An 18416-nucleotide genomic window follows, 5' to 3' on the forward strand; every position below is an offset into this window, starting at 1 on the left:
TACCTGAAGGCCTACTGTGTGCTGGCGCATGCTAGGTCCTGGGAGCCCAGGGGCATGGGATACAGGCCCTGCCCTGAGGAAGCAAATGAGACATAATGTGACCCGCGATGACAGCCTAACCCTGCATCAGAGGCAGTGGGGGTAAAAGGAAACAGATTTGAGTTATTAGAGAGGTGGCATTGGGTAGACTTGGGGAAGGGCTTAAAAGAGGGCAGAGGGGCCCCCCTGGCGTGGCTCCGTGGTTGAGCTTCGACGTAGGAACCAGGAGGTCACAGTCTGATTCCCGGTCAGGGCACACGCCCGGGTTGCAGGCTGGATCCCCAGTCCGGGGCGTGCAGGAGGCAGCGGATTTTTTATTCTCTCTCATCATTGATGTCTCTCTCTCTCCCTCTCTCTTCCTTTCTGAAATCAATAAAAATATATTAAAAAAAAAAGAGGACAGAGGGATTTTGGGAAGTCCCTTCTCTATGCTGACCATCAACTTTATCTATAATAATAAAAGGGTACTATCCTAATTAGACTGGATGTCTTCTGGACATCCTTCTGGATGTCCTTCCAGAAAAAGCCATGGTGGCGGGGGCCGAGGCAGAGGCAATCAGGCCAGCAGGGAAGATTGGTTAGGGTTGATCAGGTAGGCAGGCAGAGTGGTTAGGGCGATCAGGCAGGCAGGCAGGCAGGTAAGCGGTTAGGAACCAGGGGTCCCGGATTGGAGAGGGTGCAGGCCGGGCTGAAGGACCCCCACCCAGCCCACGCACGAATTTTGTGCACCGGGCCTCTAGTTATATTATGAACGTAAAAACAGAAAAAGTTCCAAAAGGCCCTTCTGTTGTAGCCTTTGTATTGTTTTTTTAAAAAAATATATATATTTTATTGATTTCTTACAGAGAGGAAGGGAGAAAGAAACATTGATGCGAGAGAAACATCCATCAGCTGCCTCCTGCACACCTCCTCCTGGGGATGTGCCCGCAACCAAGGTACATGCCCTTGACCGGAATCGAACCTGGGACCCTTCAGTCTGCAGGCCAATGCTCTATCCACTGAGCCAAATCGGTTAGGGCTGTATTTTATTTTTAATTTATTTTTTAAACTATAGTTTCTTTTTTCTTTTTAGTCTTTTTATTTTGTTTGTATTTTGTTGTTGTTAATCCTTACCCCAGGATACTTTTCCACGGATTATTTTTTTTAGAGACAGTGGAGGGAGGGTAAGAGACACAGAGATAAAAACATCGATGTGAGAGAGACACATTGATTGGCTGACTCCCGCAGGCACCTCGATCAGGCTGGGGATGGAGCCTGCCACCGAGGTACGTGCCCTTGACTGGAATCGAATCCGGAACCCTTCAGTCTGCAGGCTGATGCTCCACCCACTGAGCTAAACCGGCCGGGGCCTGAGATGGTTTGGATGCTCTGCCTGTGTAACATAGCAACCCCTCCCTCGTCTAAAACAGTTTCTGACCTGGGCCGGGGTCACTCCCGGAGGTGGGAGACGTAAGGGGCGGCGGAACCTGCAGGGTGGGAGGAGGCAGAGCCTGGACCACGGCTTCACCGGCCACATTTTGAGCTGGAAATGCCTGTGGGGCTGGAATCGGGGGGACACTGGATGTCACAGGGATGGACGGACGGTACAGATAAAAGCAGCATGGGATACAGGCCCTGCCCTGAGGAAGCAAATGAGACATAATGTGACTGGCGACCGGTACCTCCATCCACCGTCTGCCCCTACTCCCGCTCCTCGGGAATTTCTAAACATTCGCTGACATGTATGTCATATGTTATAATCCCCCCTACACGGTGAAAACATCGAAGGTTGTTTTTTTTTTCTTTTTTTAAAAAATATATTTTGCCCTGACCCGTTTGGCTCAGTGGATAGAGCTTCGGCCTGCGGACTGAAAGGTCCCGGGTTCGATTCTGGTCAAGGGCATGTACTTTGGTTGCGGGCACAACCCCAGTGGGGGGTGTGCAGGAGGCAGCTGATCGATGTTTGTCTCTCATCGATGTTCTAACTCTCCCTTCCTCTCTGTAAAATTCAATAAAATACATTTAAAAAAATAATATATATATTTACTAGAGGCCCCGTGCACGAAATGTGTGCACTGGTAGGCTCCCTAGTGGCTGCTGGCTGCCGGCCAGGGCCTCCCTCCCTTCCCCCAGCCACCCCGGCCCCTGGTCAAACTCCCAGACAACCTCCAGGTCAAGGAGACAATTTGCATTCTATACTTTTATTATATAGGATTGATCTCAGAGAGGGAGGGAGGGAGAGAGGGAGAGGGAGAGAGGGAGAGAGGGAGGGAGGGAGGGAGGGAGAGAGAGAGAGAGAGAGAGAGAGAGAGAGAGAGAGAGAGAGAACCATCAATGATGAGAATCATGGATCAGGTGCCTCCTGAAGGCCCCCCACTGGGGATGGAGCCTGCAACCCGGGCATGTGCCCTGACCGGGAATCGAACCCTGACCTCCTGGTTCACAGGTCAATGCTCAGCTATGGAGCCAGCTGGCCAGGGCAAAGATCTTTTTCTTAAAAAGAAACCCAAAACAAAACCAAGAAGCAGTGATGGGGAGTCACCGGTGATGTCTACCTGTCTACACTCCTTGCCCCCACGGCTCAGGGGCTCGGGTGCAGGATGCTTCCTCCTTCCTCCGCCCTGGGCTTCTTACTGCCATGAACGTGGCCTGAAAGACACGTCCTGAGGCCTTGGACCCTCCCAGGCGCATTTGACATCATCCCGCCGGGGCCTCTGGTTTACCATCAAAGCCAGAGCGAGACTCACTCAGCATTTCCCATGAAATTGCTAAATGCTACTTCTCTAACCACCGGCTGGGGCCATGTGTTCTTCTTATTTTTATTTTTTTTAACTAGTGGCCCGGTGAATGAAATTCATGCACGGGGGGGGGGGGGGGGGGGGTTAAGGATCCCTCAGCCTGGCCTGCACCCTCTCCAATTGGGAACCCCTTGGGAGATGTCTGACTGCCAATTTAGGCCCAATCCCTGAGGGCAGTCAGACATGCCTCTCACAATCTGGGACCGCTGGCTCCTAACCGCTCACCTGCCTGATCGCCCCTAACTGCCCTGCCTGCCTGCCTGATTGCCCCTAACCCCTCTGCCTGCCTGATCACCCCTAACTGACCTCCCCTGCTGGCCTAATCTCAACCCCCCAACTGCCCTACCTGCCAGCCTGATCTCGCCCCCAACTGCCCTACCTGCTGGCCTGATCACACCTACCTGCCTCTTCCTCAGCCCCCAACACCATGGCTTTGTCCGGAAGGAAGTCAGACGTCCAGAAGATGGCCGGTCGACCCAGTCTAATTAGCATATTGCCCTTTTATTAGTATAGATTAAAGAAAGAAATCAAAAGACGTTAGAACAAACATCCCCGAAGCCCAGGCTGGGGGTCAGGCGGACCGGAACACAGTGTTCCGTGTGCTGGGAAGCGTGAATGAGAGAAACGGAGGAGAGACGTTTCCTACCTTTTTATTGATTTCAGAGAGGGAGGGGGAGGGAGAGAGAGAAACATCCATGATGAGAATCACGGATCGGCTGCATATGGGGATCGAGCGTGGGTTCCGTGACCTCCCGGTTCCCAGGTCGTCGCTCAACCACTGAGCCCGCCGGCCGGGTCAGGCAGAGACTTCTGAGCCAAGAGGACGATTTGAGCTCCAATGTGTCCCTCAAGCGGCCCATTCAAACCCCGCCCCCGCCCCCCTCCCCCCCCCCCCCCCGCCCGCAATCACTAGATGGAGACCAGGAACCAATGTTGAAGGCCAAAGATGAGAAATATGGACACCACATCTGTATTCTTTTTTATTTTATTTTTTTAAATGTTTTTATTTATTTCAGAGAGGAAGGGAGAGAGAGAGAGAGAGAGATAGATAGAAACATTAATGATGAGAGGGAATCACTGATTGGCTGCCTCCTGCACGCCCCCCACTGGGGATCGAGCCCGCAACCCGGGCATGTGCCCTGACCAGGAATCGAACCCAGGACCCTTTAGTCCCCAGGCCGACGCTCTATCCACTGAGCCAAACCAGCTAGGGCTGGCCTTGGTGATTATTTTATTTTATTTTATTTATCTCAGAGAGGAAGGGAGAGGAAGAGAGAGAAACATCAACAAGAAGAGAGAATCATGGACCGGCTGCCTCCTATTGGGGATGGAGTTCACAACCCAGGCATGTGCCCTGACCGGAAATCAAACCCTGACCTCCTGGTTCATAGGTGGAAGGTCAACCACTGAGTCATGCAGGCCGGGCTTTTTTTATTTTTAAATCCTCACCCCAGGAACGAGGATGTCTTTTTCTTTTTTTCTTTTTAGAGAGAGCAGAAGGGAAGGGGTGGGGGAGAGAGGCATTGAGGTGAGAGAGTCGCATCGATTGGCAACCTCCCACTCGCTTCCCCACCAGGGCCGGGGATTGAACCTGCAACCGGGAGGTACATGCCCTCGACCAGGAATCGGACCCGCGACCCTGTGGGCTGCTGGCTGGCGCTGTAACCACTGAACCGCACCGGCCAGGGCGAGTTGGGCTCTTCCACAGACAAACTGGACAGTGGAGGTGGGGGAGGGTTTTCAGCCCCAAAGTGGAAGGAGGATGTGTGTCCGAGTCAGGGGCAAAGTGAGGCCAGGCCGGCTGACGTCCATGGGCAGGAGCGAACAGCCACGCGGTGACCCCTGCGGTGACCTCTGGCCGGCCCCAGGCACAGGACTCTGCAGCCAGAGGAGACCGTGCTCACACTTCAACTTCACGTGAAGAATCACCAGGGCTGCCCGGCCGGCGTGGCTCCGTGGCTGAGCGTCGACCTAGGAACCAGGAGGTCAGGGTTCGATGCCCGGTCAGGGCACAGGCCTGGGTTGTGGGCTCCATCCCCAGTGTGGGGTGTGCAGGAGGCAGCCGATCCGTGATTCTCTCTCATCATGGATGTTTCTATCTCTTCCTCCCTCTCCATTCTTCTCTGAGATCAATAAATAAAATAAAATAAATTACCAAGGCCAGCCTTAGCTGGCTTGGCTCAGTGGGTATAGCGTCGGCCTGGGGACTGAAGGGCCCCGGGTTCGATTCCCGGTCAGGGCACATGCCCTGGTTGTGGGCTCGATCCCCAGTGGGGGGCGTGCAGGAGGCAGCCGATCAATGATATTCTCTCATCATTGATGTTTCTCTCTCTCTCCCTCTCCCTCTCCCTTCCTCTCTGAAATATATAAAAATATTTTAAAAAAAGAATGACAACTGCCTGCCTTGAAGAAACCACACTTACATATGTGTTACATAGCAAGCATGTCACATTCGCGGCCCACAGGCCACATGCAGCCCAGCCAATATCATGGAATGTAAGAAAGGTTTTAATAAAAATTTGGTAACTTAATTTTTACAGTATCCTGGTGTACATAATTATAACAAGCTACAACGCTCGCTAATGACTGATGACTGTCATCGAGTTGCATTCACGTCCCTCACGCGCCTTACGCGCAGGCGCACCATCTCTCCCCACTGATACCGGCAGCGAACGTTCTAGCAGCCGATGGCCACGTCCTTCGTCTCGGACTGACCGGCTTGGTGTGCGCAACAGGAAATACCTCACTTTCGGAGATCGAGAAATATGGGTTTATTTGCATGGCGCTTATTCATCTGTGCCATGACTCAGGGTCTGGTGAGTCAATGTTCAAGAGAAAAGATTAATTTTTATTAAAATGTTCTGTTACTTTATGTTCATGATGACTCGTTCATCTCAGCCCTTTGTAGTCAGCACGTCTCCATCGGAACAAACCTACGTGTCTACGAGAATGGAAGCTTTTGTCTTTTTGCGGCCACGTCCACGCAAACCTTGTTTATCTGGCCCGGGTTCGCCTCTGAGTGTGACAGGCTTGCTATATGGTTTTATCCTATGGCTGGGTGGAGCTTGCTACTCTTTAAGAGTCTTGCATCTGTATTTAAGAATGAAATTACATCCTAACCGGTGTGACTCAGTGGATAGAGCATCGGTCTGCGGACTGAAGGGTCCCAGGTTCGATTCCGGTCAAGGGCACGTACCTTGGTTGTGGGCACATCCCCAGTGGGGGGTGTGCAGGAGGCAGCTGATCAATGTGTCTCTCTCATCGATGTTTCTAACTCCCTCTCCTTCTCCCTTCCTCTTTGTAAAAAATCAATAAAATATATATATATTTTTAAAAAGAATGAAATCACTTCCTTTATATGTTCTGGTCACTTCCTTTAGCTATCATAGGCTTTGGTATCAGAACATGTGAACTTTATAAAATAAACTCTCCTGTTTTCTAAAACATTCCAACGTGGCCCTGGCCCTGAGCTCAGCTGGTTAGAGCATCGTCTCGATACGCCAAGGTTGTGGGTTGATGCCCGGTCAGGGCCCTAACAAGAATCAACCGCCCTGACCGTGTGGCTCAGCGGATAGAGCGTCGGTCTGCGGACTGAAGGGTCCCGGGTTCGATTCCGGTCAAGGGCATGTACCTTGGTTGTGGGCACATCCCCAGTAGGGGGCGTGCAGGAGGCATCCGATCGATGTGTCTCTCTCATCAATGTTTCTAACTCTCTATCCCTCTCCCTTCCTCTCTGTAAAAAATGAATAAAATATATTTATAAAAAAAAAAAGAATCAACCAATGAGTGTATAAGTGGAACAAAAAAATCAATTTCTCTCTCTCGCTCTCTCATCTCTTCCTCTCTAGCTCTAAAGTCAATCAATAAAAAATACAGTAAAAGAGTTACACTTGAAGGTTTGAAAAAAGAAACGGCTTCCAACGCGCGAGGCTGACAGATTTCTGAGTACAGCATGCTGCCTCGCGTGGGTCAGGAGGGTGACTGGGAAGATTCTTTCCAAAAATAGGGACTTTTTTAAAAACGCCGTGGGACACGGGACAAATTGTTAAAAAGCGGGACTGTCCCGCCAAAAGCGGGACGATCTGGCCACCTTACCCAAAGGGGACCTGTGGCCTCGGGGTTCCCATGGTCCCAAGCCACAGGGGAGGTAGTCTTGGGGAGCTCTTTTCCTGGAAAGGAAGGCGGGACTTTCCTGGAAAGGAAGGCGGGACTTCCTCCAACAGGTGGCAGCACCTGAGCCAGGGCCCCTGTCAGAGCCAGAAGGAGACCCCGTGCTCCGGACCCCCTCCCGTGACCGGCCCTCCGGCTGTCACCTCCTCGTGACCCACGACAATGCTGGGGGAGCCCAGTCACGACCCCACAGGCCACAGGGCTATGGACAGATCTTTCCTCCTACTTTTTTTTTTTTAATAACATATTTTTACTAGAGGCCTGGTGCACGAAATTCATGAACAGAGGTGGGGTGGGGGGGCGGCCCTCAGCCCAGCCTGCACCCTCTCCAATCTGGCACCCCTCGGGGGATGTCTGACTGCCAGTCCCTCTCACAATCCAGGACCGCTGGCTCCTAACTGCTTGCCTGCCTGCCTGCCTGCCTGCCTGATCGCCCCTAACCCCTCTGCCTGCCTGCCTGCCTGCCTGCCTGCTGACCCCTAACTACCTCTGCCTGTAGGCCTGATCGCGCCTAACTGTCTTTGCCTGCCGGCCTGATTCCCCTGTAACTGCTCTCCCGACGGCCTGATTGCCCCCTAACTGCTCCACTGCCTGCCTGATTGCCCCTAACCGCCTCGGCCTCGGCCTCTGCCACTGCAGCTTTTTTCAGAAGGATGTCCGGAAGGTTGTTTGGCTGTCTGGTCTAATTAGCATATTACGCTTTTATTAGCATAGACTAGAGGCCCGGTGCACGAAACTCGTGCATGGGGGGGGTGTCCCTCAGCCCAGCCTGCACCCTCTCCAATCTGGGACCCCTCGAGGATTGGGCCTAAACGGGCAGTCGGACATCCCTCTCACAATCCAGGACTACTGGCTCCCAACTGCTCGCCTGCCTGCCTTCCTGATTGCCCCTAACCACTTCTGCCTGCCAGCCTGATCACCCCCTAACCACTCCCCTGCCAGCCTGATTGATGCCTACTGCTCCCCTGCCAGCCTGATTGCCCCTAACTGCCCTCCCCTGCAAGCCTGGTCACCCCTAACTGCCCTCCCCTGCAGGCCTGCATCCCCCCAAACTGCCCTTCCCTGCAGGCCCAGTGACCCCCAACTTCCCTCCCCTGCACGCTTGATCACCCCAACTGCCCTCCCTTGCAGGCCTGGTCGCTTCCAACTCCCCTCCCCTGCTGTCCTGATCGCCCACAACTGCTCTCCTCTGCTGGCCATCTTGTGTCCACATGGGGCAGCCATCTTGTGTTGGAGTGACGGTCAATTTGCATATTACTCTTTTATTAGATAGGATTGCTTTCAGAGAGGGAGAGAGAGAGAAACATCAATGATGAGAGAGAATCATGGATCGGCTGCCTCCTGCACAACCCCCACTGGGGATCGAGCCCACAACCCGGACATGTGCCCTGACCAGGAATGAAACTGTGACCTCCTGGTTCATAGGTCGATGCTCAAACACCGAGTCACGCCGGTTGGGCTGAAATCAATTTCTTAAAGAAAAAATGCAGAGACCTGGTAACCCCGAGGCAGAGGCTGGGGCCACAGACCCAAGCGGGACCCGAGGGGCAGTTCTCCCAGCTGGGGAGGCGGTGACGACCTGGGCCAGTGCCCTCACCTGCCACCAGCAGGTCCTGTGGGCTCCCCATCCCGCCCGGGCAGCATCCTGGGGCTGAGATGCGGGGAGGAGAGAACCTTTGAGTGAAAACCAAAGCCCCTGCCCTGGCCGGTGTGGCTCAGTGGATAGAGCGTCGGCCTGCGGACTGAAGGGTCCCGGGTTCGATTCCCAGTCAAGGGCACATGCCCGGGTTGCGGGCTTGATCCCCAGAGGGGGGGCGTGCAGGAGGCAGCCGATCCATGATTCCCTCTCATCGTGAATGTTTCTCTCTCTCCCTCTTCTTTCCTTTCTGACATCAATAAAAATATATTTTTGCCGAAACTGGTTTGGCTCAGTGGATAGAGCGTCGGCCTGCGGACTGGAAGGTCCCAGGTTCGATTCTGGTCAAGGGCATGTACCTTGGTTGCGGGCACATCCCCGGTGGGGGGTGTGCAGGAGGCGGCTGGTCGATGTTTCTCTCTCATCGACGTTTCTAGCTCTCTATCCCTCTCCCTTCCTCCCTGTAAAAATCAATAAAATATATTAAAAAATAAATTTAAAAAAATAAAAATATATTTAAAAAAAAAAGAAGAGGTGAATTAAAAAACAAACAAACAAAAAACAACAACCAACAGCCCTGACGAAATATTTCAAGCGAAAGACAAAGTAACACACAGATCGCCCCCCGCGTTCTAGTGGAGGGGATCGAGTTAAACCGGGTTACCTCGGAATGGCAAGATCCCACTTTTTCCACCGCTAGGAGAAATGGAAAATATATATGTGTATATATGTATGTATGTTTTTGGCCAACTATACAGAGACGTGGAAAAAGGATTAAGCTGTTTCCGCCCCTGGTCCACACAGGGGCTCCCTGGCCAGCTCAGTTACAGACCCATGCAGCCCTGGCCGGTGTGGCTCAGTGGATAGAGCGTCGGCCTGCGTACTCAAGGGTCCCGGGTTCGATTCCGGTCAAGGGCATGTACCTTGGTTGCGGGCACATCCCCAGTGGGGGGCGTGCAGGAGGCAGCTGATGGATGTTTCTCTCTCATCGATGTTTCTAACTCCCCCTCCCTCTCCCTTCCTCTCTGTAAAAAATCAATAAAATATATTAAAAAAAAATAAAATAAAGACCAATGCAGCGGCTGCCCACCCGGGTGACCCTGTGACCTTCCCCTCTGTCAGAAGCAAGCCACTGTCCTCAGGGGCAGGACCGGCTGCCTTCCCCAGGGGGTGTTTCAAGGATTGAAAATATATAAATATTTTATTTTTTTATTTTTTAAATATATTTTATTGATTTTTTAGGTGTCCCCCCACCTAGGTCCAGGCCGGGGCGACCTGGAGAGACGAAGGGCGAGGAAGGACAGCGGTGGGGAACCCTGGCCCGAAGGGAGGCGCAGTCCAGCGGGTCCATCGCTAGGCGAACGCGCGGGGAGCCCCGGGCCCGAGGGGGGCAGGTCGCAGGCCCCCGACCCCCCTAAGCCCGCGGGGACCCCGCACTCCCTGCGTCCTCCTCCCAGCGCGTGGGAAGGGGGGAGAGGCACCAGCGGGGTCCCGGGTCGCTCCCCCGCTCCGCCCCCAGACCCTCACCCGCCCCCGCGCACTCGTAGGCGGGCAGACCTGGAGCCCGGAGGTCCCGGAGCGTCGGGGACCCCGCCCCCCCTTTCCCGCGCCCCCACCTGGCTGGCTTTGAGTAACCGCTTCTTCAGCCTCCCCACCGACAACGCGGCCGGGCGCCCCCGGAGCTGCGTGGTCTCTGCGCTGGGTCGGGCCTCCAGGAGGCGCCGCGCCGGGGGAACCAGGGCCGGTCCCCCCGCGCTGGGCTCCGCCGCGCCCGCCTCCAGGGCCGCGGGCACCCTCACCGCCTGGGTCACGGTCACTTCCGCACCCGCGCGCGAGGGGTTGAAAACACCGCGTTCCCAAGCCCCGCCCCCCGCGCTGCCCATTGGCCAAGCCTCCGTATGCAAATGAGGACGCTGGCGCCGCCCCCGCTACGTTGTTGCCTGGAGACCGGGAGGACGCCCAGCGGCGGGGAAGACCCGCCTAGGAAGCTGGGCCCCGGGTCAAGGTCAGAGGTGCGGGGCGCGGGGTCACGCAGCGCTTCAGGTTGCGCACAAGCTGAGATGCGCCCCGCTTTGTGATGGCCGTGGGTGGGGAGACGGGCACCCCTTATCCGCGCTTCTGGGACTTAACCTGGTTTCACTCACAGGCAACAGTGCCCCCCTCTGGCGCCGTTGGGTAAGGGACGCTCCAAGAGGCGCCTGTGGGGGGAGCAAACAGACCCAGGGATCCGCCTTGGGAGGAAGAGGCCCAGGGCTGCTGGGCGGTTCCTTCTGTCCCCAGGCCGTGCTCTGGGCGCCATCTGCTTGGAGTCCGGGTTACTGCGTCGTTGTCTGATCAATATCCTGCTCCCCCGCGCTGAGCCCTCTGTCACCTGCATGGAGAGCAACCATCTCCAGGCCTCGCTGGTGTGGCTCAGTGGATAGAGCATCAGCCTGCGGACAGAAAGGTCCAGGGTTTGATTCCAGTGAAGAGCATGTACCTGGTTGCATTTTCCCCAGCCCTAGTCCGGGTGTGTGCTGGAGGCAACCACTCAATGTGATTCTCTGATATCCATGTTTCTCTCTCCTCCCCTCCCTTCCACTCTCTCAAAAATCAATGGAAAAATATCCTCAGTTGAGGATTAACAAAACAAAAAAAAGAAGAAGAAGAAAGAAGAGCAACTATCTCCAAGGAGCCATCAACAGCCCACTCAGTCCCCTGGATAGGTCACCAGACGGGAGACCCAGCTGCCGTGGTGTGTCGCTGACAGTGTCATCTTGCACAGGGACCAGAAGTCTGAGTCCATGGCCCAGGCCAGCCACAGAAGGGCCTGGAGCAACCTGGTTGAGGCCCGTGTCCAAGCCGAGCCCAGCAGGTCAGCATCTTCGAGGCATCTGACCTCCAAAGGCCCTGAGGGCTCCCAAGACCTACAACCCCCTCCACAAAGAAACGCCTCCCCCTCCAGCCTCCACCTAAAACAAAGGACTCCTCTTTCTGGGCCCTCAGCACATCCATTTGGATGGCCAAGGCCCCCCGTTCCCTGGCGCCCACCCCTGGCGTCCTCTTTTCTCCAGGACAGAAGTCATCCAGCCTCTCCTTGGCCATTAGCTCCCAGCTCCTTTATCCCTAACTTCATCCAAGGGAGGATTGGGCTGGGAACCACCCCTCCCTGTGCCTCAGTGTCCCCACATTCCCTTAGGGGGGTGGACAGGAGCATTCTTCCTCTGAGATGGGAGATAATGGATCAATTGAGCCGAGGGGATGAAGGCAGCTATCCCGAGGGTGAATCAATATGGCTTGGCCGAGTGCTGTGGGCCTGACTGGGTGACTAGCCACCCTCTCCCCTCACCAGCAGCTGGGTCAGGACTGGGCACAGCCCCCCTTGTCCTGGGCAGGGCTGCTTGGAACCAGCCCATCTGACTTTTTCTTCCGTGTCCAAGAGTTGGTTAAATAGCACAGGTTTGAAGAAACTTCCCCCTAAACCATTCCAACTCTCTACCCTTTGGGAAGGGAGTGACTATATATTTACTTGAGAGGCCCTGTGCACGAACTTCATGCACTGAGGGGAGGGGGTCCCTCTGCCCAAATTGTGAGAGGGTACAGGCCAGGCTGAGGGACCCCACTGGTGCATGATCGAGGCCAGGGAGGGACACGGGAGGTTGGCCAGCCAGGGAGGGACCACAGGAGGGCTCCAGGGTGTGTCCAGCCTGTCTTGCTCAGACTCCATTGGCCAGACCTCAGTAGCAAGCTAACCTAACAGTCAAGAGCGTCTGCCCCCTGGTGGTCAGTGCAGGTCATAGAGACTGGTCAACTGTCTGCCCCCTGGAGGTCAGTGCAGATCATAGCGACTGGTAGACCAGTTGACTTCCCCTGGTGGTCAGTGCATGTCATAGGGAGCAGTTGAGTGGTCTTAGCATATCATTAGCATATTACACTTTGGTTGAATAGCCAACTGGAAAACCAGACACTTAGCATATTAGGCTTTTATTATATAGGACTAGAGGCCCGGTGCACGAAATTCGTGCACGGAGGGGGGTTGTCCCTCAGCCCAGCCTGTACCCTCTCCAATATGGGACCCCTTGAGGGATCGGGCCTAAACGGGCAGTCGGACATCCCTCTCACAATCCAGGAATGCTGGCTCCCAACTGCTTGTCTGCCTGCCTTCCTGATTGCCCCTAACCACTTCTGCCTGCCAGCCTATCACCACCTAACCACTCTGCTGCCAGCCTGTTTGCCCCCAACTTCCCTCCTCTGCCGGCCTGGTCACCCCTAACTGCCCTCTCTTGCAGGGTTGATCACCTCCAACTGCCCTCCCTTGCAGGCTTGGTCCCTCTCAACTGCCCTCCCTTGCAGGCTTGGTCACTCTCAACTGCCCTCCCTTGCAGGCCGGGTGCCTCCCAACTGCCTTCTCCTGCTGGCCATCTTCTGGTGGCCATCTTATGTCCACATGGGGGCAGGATCTTTGACCACATGGGGGCAGCTATATTGTGTGTTGCAGTGATGATCAATCTGCATATTACTCTTTTATTAGATAGGATTTTACTTTTATTATTATCCTCTATAATAAAACTCTAATATGTAAATGACCGCATGGCGGAACAACCAGTTGCTATTTCACGCACTGACCATCAGGGGGCAGACACTCAACACAGGAGCTGCCCCCTGGTGGTCAGTGCTCTCCCACAGGGGAAGTGCCACTCAGCCAGAAGCTGGGCTTATGGCTGGCAAGCGAAGCAGTGGTGGAGGGAGACTCTCCCGCCTCTGTGGCAGCACTATGGACCCCTCAGGGGATGTCTGACTGCCAGCTGAGGCCCGGTCCCCGCAGAGAGCGGGCTTAAGCCAGCAGGCAGACATCCCCCGAGGAGTCACCGATTGAAGAGGGTGCAGGCCGGGCTGAGGTACCCCCGGATATCAGTGCATGAATGTCATGCACGGGCCTCTAGTTTAAATACATTTTATTGATTTTGATTTTAGAGAGGAAGGGAGAGACAGAAACATCAATGATGAGAGTCATGGATAGGCAGCCTCCTGTAGGCCCCCCACTGGGGATTGAGCCTGCAACCCCGGTGCCCTTGACCAGAATGGAACCTGGAACCTTTCAGACAGGGCAGGAAGGGGTCATTTTTTAACTTTTTGGCCTTTCTTCATGTTGATAGTATATTCATTCACATTTCCCTCTGCAGATAATTTTGATGAATTATCTCTTCATTTAATCAACTGTAAATTCTACATCAAATTCTCATCATTTTCAAAGTTTGGAGTATTTCATAATTTCTTTTTTCTTTGTTAAAGTAGTGGTGATTTTATATATATACATATATTGATTTCAGAGAGGGAGAGGGAGAGAGAAACATCAATGATGTTAGCAAATAATTGAACAGCTGCCTCCTGCACCCCCCTACTGGGCATTTAGCCCATATCCCGGGCATGTGCCCATGACCAGAATTGAACCTGGGACCTTTCAGTTTGCAGGCAGACACTCTATCCACAGAGCTAAACTGGCTGGGCGGTAGGTTGCTTTTTGCCATTTTTATTTTTTATTCTGAGTTTCTTCTTACCTTTCTATTTCATCTTTTTACAGCAGTCCCTTTAGCATTTCTTGCAGCGCCTGACGCTGTCCATGGGGCGCAGGCCGCCATAGGGGACCAGGCAGGCATGGCGGGCAGCGCCTGTTGCCACCTGCGGGGTCCAGGCCGCCATCAGGGATCGGGCAGGCCTGGTGGACGCCGCCCGTGGGGTCCAGTCTGCCATCGTGGACAAGGCAGTCCTGGTGGGCAATGCCTCACACCGCCCACGGGGTTCAGCCTGCCATCGGTAACTGCGCAGGCCAGGCGGACAGTGCCTGTCACCACCTGCGGGGTTCATTAGGAAGCTAAGGATGAACCCCCCTCTGAAGGAGAAGCTGAAGAGGAGGAAGAGGAGAAGGAAGTGGCTGACGAAGAGGAAGGAGAGGAAGAGGAAGAAGGTGGCAAGGAAGAAGTTGAGGATGCAAAGGAGGAAGAAGATGGAGGTGAAGGTGAAGGTGAAAGAGAAGATGCCCAAGAAGCATGTGGAGTCCAGGCAGCCATTGGGGTTGGGCAGGCCTGACGTGCAGTGCCTGTCACCGCCCGTGGGGTCCAGGCAGCCATCGGGGACCGGGCAGGCCTGGCGGGCTGTGCCTGATGCCACCGCGGGGTCCAAGCCACCATCGGTAACTGGCACACCGGGCGGGCAGCGCCGGACGCCACCTGCGGGGTCCAGGCCGCCATTAGGGATCAGGCAGGCCATGTGGGAAGCGCCTGACGATGCCCGCGGGGTCCAGGCAGCCATCTGGGTCTGGGCAGGCCAGGTGGGCTGAGCCTGACGCTGCCTGCTGGGTCGAGGCCACCATCGGGTTCCCAGGTAGGGGCGGTGGCCAGGGTCTCTGGGATCACGGTCTACCCAGACCTGTGGCTGCCTGTGGACACAGGTGGAGCTGGCCCAGGTTGAACATTTTAATGAAAATGGGATGCCTGTGCCCCAGCCCACCGCGCCCTGTCCCTGGCAAGGAGAGGGCAGTGGGCAGTTAGCAGGCACCAGGGCTTGGAAGGGACTGGAAGCAACCTGCAGGCGAGCCACCAGGAAGAGGTGCTGAACCATGATGACGCAGAGGGCTGGCTGATGGAGGCGCGCAAAGGTGCAGACGAGGCGGCTCTTGCTGGCGCTGAGCTTGAAAATCGCATCGACAGCCTGATGGACTAAATCGCCTTTCTGAAGAAGGTGCATGAAAAGGAGATGGCCGAGCTGCAGGTGCAGATCCAGTACGCTCAGATCTCCGTGGAGATGGACATGTTCTCCAAGTCCGACCTCTCTGCAGCGCTCAAGGACATCAGCACCCAATAGAAGCTGGCTGCCAAGGACATGCAGAATGCAGAAGAATGGTACAAGAGCCACTTCACCGTGCTGACCGAGAGCGCTGCCAAGAACACCTACGGGGTGCACGCTGCCAAGGACGAGGTGTCTGAAAGCCGCCGCCTGCTCAAGGCCAAGACCCTGGAGATCAAAGCATGCCGGGGCATGAACTAAGCTCTGGGAAAGCAGCTGCGAGAGCTGGAGGATAAGCAGAACTCCGATGTCAGTGCTATGCAGGACACAATCAACAAATTAGAAAATGAGTTGAGAACTACAGAGAGTGAAATGGCATGATATTTAAAAGAATACCAGGACCTCCTCAATGTGGCTTTGGACACTGACATTGCAGCTTACAGGAAACTCTTGGAAGGTGAGGAGACCGGCTCAGTTTCACCAGCGTGGGAAGCATAGGCAGTGGCTACTCCCAGAGTTCCCAGATCTTTGGTCGATCTGCCTACGGTGGTTTACAGACTAGCTCCTACTTGATGCCCGCTTGCTCCTTCCCTTCTTAATACACCAGCCACGTCCAGGAGGAGCAGATCGAGGTGGAGGAGACCATTAGGAAGCTAAGGATGAACCCCCCTCTGAAGGAGAAACTGAGGAGGAGGAGGAGGAGGAGGAGGAGAAGGAAGTGGCTGACGAAGAGGAAGGAGAGGAAGAGGAAGAAGGTGCCAAGGAAGAATTTGAGGATGCAAAGGAGGAAGAAGAAGGAGGTTAAGGTGAAGGAGAAGATGGCCAAGAAGCTGAGGATGAGAAGAAAGATGAAGGTGCTGGGGAGGAGCAAGCAACCAAGAAAAGATTGAGCCCTCCTTTCCTTAATTATTTCAGGAATAATCCTCCTGAAACCAGGTCAACCCCATCACCAACCAAGTGGTTGAGTTCCTGATACTATATGAATTAAGAAGTCAAGATATATAACATTCTGAGGTGACTCAGGATGGACATTAAATGTTATGCTATGACTTTTCTCCTTATGCAGAGTATCTGTTTGCTGGCAGAGTGGCTTCCTGGCTTGCTGCCAGCCTGTGCATGCATGGTACATGCTTATGAGTTCAGGATCTATGACAATGTGAATAATTCAGATGTTTACAATAAAAACACATGAATTCACTGATGTTAATGTTAAACTTCATGGGAAAAAAGTCCTTTGAATCTTTGGTGGTTAGAAATTAAAGACCTCAAATCATGTGCAATAAACAGTAAATAAAGTTACACTGAATGACAAAAAAAAAAAAAAAATACATTAGGGGCCAGGAAACGTTCAAAGAACTGGGGAACCATTCCCAAATCAGGAAGGGAGGTCACAGGGTGTATGCTATTGCTACGAATACAGTATTTCCTACTACTTACAACATATACAATGTAATGTATTAGATGCCTTCCTATCACATGAAGTATGTATTCTCATAGAGTAATACTGGTACATGTTATAGTTATGGCAGTATGTCATATCCTATCTATATTAATAAAAGGGTAATATGCTAATTAGACCATGAGACCTTCCAGAAGTCCTTCCAAACAAAGCCATGGTGGCAGAGGCAGTTAGGGGTGATCAGGCCAGGAGGGGAAGGCAGTTGGGGATGATCAGGTCAGAAGGGGAGGGCAGTTGGTGGCGAGCAGACCGGCAGAGGGGACCAGTTGGGGGTGAGCAGGCCGGCAGGGGGGTGCAGTTGGGGGCAATCAGGCAGAGTGGTCAGGGGTGATCAAGCAGGCAGGTAGGTGAGTGGTTAGGAGCCAGCAGTCCCGGATTGCGAGGGGGTTGTCCGACTGCCAGTTTAGGCTGGATCCCACAGGGGTCTCAGATTGGAGAGGATGCAGGCCAGGCTGAGACAACCCCCCCCCCCCCCATGTACAAATTTCGTGCACTGGGCCACTAGTTTTTAATAATAGCCTTGCTGGATAGAGTATTCTTGGATTCAGTCCCTTGCTTTGCATCACTTTTATACTTTATTCCATTCCCTTCTGGCCTGATGTGTTTCTGTCAAGCAGCCAGTTGATAGTCTAATGGGAGATCCCTTGTTTATAACTGTCTCTCTCTGGCAGCTTTTAAGATACTTACTTTTTCAGGGTGTTTCCAAATTCCAGTACAATGTGTCTTAGGGGCAGTCTTTTGGGGTTCTTCTTGTTTGGGACACTCTGTGCTTCTTGGGTTGGTGTGACTTGTTTTCTTCCCAAAGTTAGGAGAGTTTCCTCTCATATTTCTTCAAATAGTTTTTCTATTCCTTGCTCAGCTTCTTACTCTTCTGGCATCCCTATTATGTGAATGTTGTTTCATTTCATGTTGTCCCAGAGCTGTCTTAGACTAGCCTACTGCTTTCTAAATTTTTTTTTACCAGTTGCTACACTGGTTGGGTGGTATTTTTTTCTACCTTATCTTCAATATGGCTGATTTGGTCCTTAGCTTCTTCTAGTCTCCCATTGAAACCTTCCATTGTGTTCCTTGTTATGTTTATGTCATTCTTCATTTCCTCTTGATTCTTACACGTTGGTGAATTTCTCAACTTCATAACATTTATGCATCCTTATAACCATTACTTTGATTACTTTCTCTGACAAATTGCTTGCTACCATTTCATTTAGTTCCTTTCATGGTGACTCTTCCCTGTCTTTCATTTGGGGGGAGTTTCTTTTTCTCCCCATTTGTTCTATTCCCTTGTAACTGACTATATATTAATCAAACTGCTATGCCACTCAGGTTTTTTTAATTGGTCTTATGTACTAGATGTTTTGTAGTACCCAGTGGTGCAGCCTCTCAGGTCACCAGGACTGGGTATTCTAGGGAGTGATCCTACTTGATATATTTGGGTTATTCTGATGTAATTAGGTCTTGAATATTATTGACCACTTCATGGATGGAGCATGCTCTCAGGGTTCTGATTAAGTGGCTTATGTCTTACCACCTTATGCCCAAGGTTATGGAGCCGCTGAGCCAAATGCACAAAATA

General features: G+C 53.2%; 1 pseudogene across 1 annotated transcript; it reads left to right on the plus strand.

Moving 5' to 3' along the window:
• The first annotated feature begins 14885 nt into the window (after positions 1–14885).
• On the plus strand, positions 14886–17378 carry LOC307095032 (neurofilament light polypeptide-like; annotated as a pseudogene). The gene is made up of 2 exons: positions 14886–14982; positions 15104–17378. The product of its transcript is annotated as a neurofilament light polypeptide-like (transcript).
• Positions 17379–18416: the final 1038 nt, after the last annotated feature.

The sequence above is a fragment of the Cnephaeus nilssonii genome, assembly GCF_951640355.1.
Source record: "Cnephaeus nilssonii genome assembly, chromosome: 24".
Lineage (NCBI taxonomy): Eukaryota > Metazoa > Chordata > Mammalia > Chiroptera > Vespertilionidae > Cnephaeus > Cnephaeus nilssonii.